Consider the following 4,822-nt stretch of genomic DNA (forward strand, 5'->3'; position numbering starts at 1 on the left):
GGGGAAATTTCCTAAACAGAACTCCAATGGCTCATGCTCTACAATCAAGAAGTGATAAATGGGACCTCATGAAACTGGAAAGCTTCTGTAAAGCAAAGGACATAGTCAATAAAACAAATCGGCAATCTACAGGTTGGAAAAAAAAATCACTAACCCCACATCTAATAAAGGGCCAATATCCAAAATATATGAAGAACTCAAAAAGTTAATCACCAAAAAACAAACAAACAAACAAACAAACAAAAAAACAATCAAAAATGAGGTATAGAATTAAACCGAGAACTCACAACTGAGGAATGGCTGAGAAGCACCTAAAGAAATGTTCAAAGTCCTTAGTGATCAGAGAAATGCAAATTGAAACAACCCTGAGATTCTATCTTACACTACTCAGAATGGCTCAGATCAAAACCTCAGGTGACAACACATGTTGGAGAGGATGTAGAGAAAGATGAACACTCATCTGTTGCTGGTGGGAAATGGAACAACCACTCTGAACATCAATCTGTAGGTTACTTAGCAAAACGGAAATAGATCTATCTGAAGACCCAGCTATACTGCTCTTGGGAATATACCCAAAAGATGCCCCACCAAACCACAGGAGCACATGTTCCACTATGTTCATAGTGGCCTTATTTGTGATAGCCAGAAGCTGGAAACAACCCAAATGTCCCATGACAGAAGAATGGGCACAGAACATGTGGTTCATTTACACAATGGAATACTACTCAGCTGTTCAGAATGAGGACATCCTGAGTTTTGCAGGTAAATGGATGGAACTAGAAAATATCACCCTGAGTGAGGTAATTCAGACCCAAAAGGACATGTATGGTATGTACTCACTAATAAGTGGATATTAGCCAAAGGGGGTGGGGAAGGTATAGCATACCCAAGATACTGTCGACAGAACTCAAAAAGGTCCACAAGCTGAAGTGCCCAAGTGAGGATGCCTCAGTCCCACTTGAGAGAGAGAAGAAAGCAATCACAAGTGGGGAAAGAGGGAAGAACCGTGAGAGGGAAAGCAGATGGAGAGGGAATGGAGGGAGAAGAGAACCTGACCTGCTATTGGGTGAGGGAAGAGGACTGAAGACCTGAGGGCCAGCAGAAAGAATGGAAACAGGCAGCCTCAGGAGGCAGGAGGTTGGGGACCCTCCAGAATGCACCAGAGACCTAGGAGGTGAGAGACTCTCAGGACTCTAAGGGAGGGACCTTAGATGAAATGCCTCAACCATAGGGAGAGGGAACTTAGAGAGCCCACCTCCTGTAGGAAGACACGATATCAAGTGAGGGATGTGGTTGCCGTCCCACAGTCACAATTCTGACCCATAATTGTTCCTGTCTGAAAGAATTAAATGGATGGAAATGGAGAGGAACCTGAGGAAAAGAAGGTCCAGAGACAGGCCCAAAGTGGGATCCAGCTCAAGGGGAGGTCCCAAGGCCTGACACTATTACTGAGGCTATGGAGTACTCACAAAAAGGGACCTAGCATGACTGCCCTTCCAAAGACCCAGCAAGCAGCTTAAAGAGTCAGATGCAGATGTTTGCACCTAACCAATGGACAGAAGTGGCTGACCCCTGTTGTTGAATTAGGGAAGGCTGAAAGAAGCTGAGGAGAAGGGTGATCCTGCAGGAGGACCAGCAGTCTCAATTAATCTGGACCCCCAAGATCTCTCAAACACTAGACCACCAAACAGACAGTGTACACCAGCTGATATGAGGCCCCCAACACACATACAATAGAGGACTTCCTGGTCTGTGCTCATTCAGAGATGATGTATCTAACCCTCAAAAGACTGGAGGACCCAGGGAGCTTAGAGGTCAGGTGGGGTGGGTGTGGGTGGTGGGAACATCCATGTGGAGACAGGGGGTTGGGGAGGAGGTATGGGATGCTTAACAGTTGGAGGGTGGATGGGGGAATAAAATATGGAGTGTAAAAAATTTAATTAATTAAATAATTATTTTACATAGACGGAAGGTAATTTGGCTGCCTATAATTACTTTCCAGTGCAAGACCTAGCCATGAGCCAACTCTGCCACTATTGTCTTTTCTAATTGGCTTCATTTCCATGGCAGCCAGCACTCCCCGACACAGAACATGTCCTCCTTGCACTGGAGGGCACGCAGAAGACAGGCTCCCACATAGGGTGGCCAGATGTCCTAGATTAAACAGCATGACACAGGAGCTGGAGCTACTGTCTGTCCAGTGTGTGCAGACATTCTGGATGGAATGTCCTTCCAGACCTAGGCTCTTGGAACTGTTTGAAGGGAAGACACTCTTGTCTTTCACCATTTGGGTCTCAGGAGGCAGAGGAATGAATTGTGTTGGCCCAGCCCTGGGGAGTACTTCATTGCCTTTGTTTGAAAGGAAACGTTTCCAGTTCTATAAAGAGCTCTTTCCTTTATTCCTCAGAAGACAGGAATGATACAAGCTTACACACTTTGTAAGACTTCTAAAGGAGGCATTCCTGAAAGTTTGCCACTTGGGATAGATTACTAAAAGATCCCAGGGAGAGAAGGGGAGAGGGGGTACTACACAATGTGTCCTGCCCCAAAGGAGACACTGTCTTCTTCACATAATCAACCAGAAAGAGCTCTCTGAAAGTAATATGGGAGCTGAAGATTGGCAGAAGTTTCTGGGCATGGCCAGAGTACCACCTATCCACTGGGCTCTAGAGCACCCAGAGGCTCTTGAAGCCCTCATTAATCACTGCATTGCCTTCCAGAGAAGAAATGTGTTTTTTATAAGCTGGTTCTTATGAATAGGGCTGATTACAAAGCTGTAAAAGTCAGACATGAATTAGTGTGCAGAGTCCCTAAAGTCCCCAAATGCCACACCAAGGCAGGACTTTTAAGTGCAATTATAACTTCTGGAACCAGCATAACATGATGTTCTGCATTTGAAAATCTGGGAAAGCATCTGCATGAATTTCTTATTCCATTTGCTATTTGCATACTTGCAAAATTTAAAAACCTGCTTTGGCATATGTCAGGAAAAAAAAACTACAAAATCCTTTTTTTTTTTTCAGAATAATGGAAGTAAAAAAATTCAGTGTAAATATTTGTGTCAAAAGCTTGATAAGGGAAATGCCAGCCCCCGCTCCTGGATTCTGGTTTCTGGCTCTCCCAAGCATGGCAGTTTCACTGGACAAGTAGTTACAAGAGAAGTGCAAATGACCTGAACTTATTAGGAGAACGCTTCCATTACTAATTGAGTGGCAAAACTGAAACTTGGCCTTCACAGTCACTCTTCATTGCCAGATAAATGCCCGGTGGATTCTGAGTGGACCCTGGCATTTTCCCAAGCTGTAGCTTTATGTCAGTGTCTTTGCCACTGTGCCCCCCTCCTCACTGAGACTTTTTCTCTAGGATCCTTGAAACTGTGCCCAGTAATTTGTTCCGTTTTAACTATGGCAAGCAAAGAGACTCGCTTTGCTATTTTTACTTCAAGGTCTTAGCTCTGGAGCTGCACCATCCATTTAAGTATCCGACATTGGTTGATGACGAAGGTAGTTGGAGGAAGTTAGTTGGATTTGAACCTTCCTGTCAACTAACTTTGACTTAATGTTTTCAAGCATATAGACAACAGGCTTTTTACGAAGTAAGTCAGAGATGACATTTTTGTACACCTGGAGATGGGCACAAAGAAGAAACCCATGAGTGACCCATAAGAGAATCACGGTTTTCACCCAGCTGCCCAACACACACCTCCATGGACGTTCCTGCATGTGCACGAAGTAAGCATGATACTGTCACGTGCCTACCTTAAGAGAAGTGCCCTTCTGCAAACTTGTATACAAAGATTAATCGAATATGGGGTCTATCTCTTCTAAACAAACACCCCCGCCCACCTTTCTTGTGTCTCTTCTCATGGAGATAAAGGCAGAAAAAGCTAATAATGTCAAATGTTGCTATTATTATGGAAGAGTGAGGGAAAGCCAACACCACTTACCAGGAGAAAGAACATGCTCCTGGCCAAAAGCCCAGCCTCCAGCAGGTGAGTGTGCATGCAGATGTCCTCATACAATGATCTCTCCCTTTCTGCACAGGACTCTGGACTTAGCCAGGAAAAGAGGACATGACCTGTTTGGAACGCTGTCCCAGCGGGCAAGGTCATAGTCTATTCACATTATCTGTAAGTCACCTTTCCCTTAGTTACAGTTGGGTCACAGGAAGTACCTCGAAGTCACTGTCTCAGGAAGTCCCACCTGACCTGTCCTTCTTGCTATCACCATGCAACTTTTAGCAATTATTATTATTTTTTTTAAAGACAAAGAATGCTCCCCATTTCTGGCCTACACCGATGCACCAAGACGTCCTCTGATGCCAAAGCTCGCTGGAAAGGTGAGGTAATGATTAAGTCAGTAGGAATTGCACCTGCAGAGAGTTAACAATTGACAGCTAAGACAGGGAGATGCTCAGGAGTAAGAAAGGTGTGGTGATCAGCTGACCCAATACAACAAAGAGAGTATACGAAAGGAACCAGTGGCAAGTACAGCCAGACGTACTATGTGCTGCATGCTGGCATGCTTTAGGTAAACCTGCTCTCGTAACCGGGTTAAAGAGCTTTTCTGTCCCCCAGTTGGGGAGATGGACGAAGAGAGGGATTGCTTACGTTTTCTGGGGTAACACTGATGAGAAGTGGCAGGGACAACCCAGTCAACTGGCTCTGGAGGCCAAGCTCTAAGTGTGATGCCCTTGACTGAGGAGAGGTGATAGATAATCTCAGCCAATGGATGTAGGAAACTCCTCAGGTTCCTAATCATGACTCATTGTCTAGTTGGCAGTTCTTACTCTGTGTCCTTGCCTGAGTCCAGGTTGGTAAAGA

General features: G+C 44.9%; 1 long non-coding RNA gene across 1 annotated transcript in view; it reads right to left on the minus strand.

Annotated features, from left to right (window-relative positions):
• LOC115065616 overlaps nucleotides 1-3,996 on the minus strand; it is a 39,391-nt gene extending 35,395 nt beyond the window's left edge. The window contains exon 1 of the long non-coding RNA XR_003845393.1: nucleotides 3,947-3,996. This is a non-coding gene — a long non-coding RNA (uncharacterized LOC115065616). The remainder of the gene's footprint in view (nucleotides 1-3,946) is intronic.
• Nucleotides 3,997-4,822: the final 826 nt, after the last annotated feature.

The sequence above is a fragment of the Mus pahari genome, chromosome 16 (assembly GCF_900095145.1).
Source record: "Mus pahari chromosome 16, PAHARI_EIJ_v1.1, whole genome shotgun sequence".
In the NCBI taxonomy this organism is placed as follows: Eukaryota; Metazoa; Chordata; class Mammalia; order Rodentia; family Muridae; genus Mus; species Mus pahari.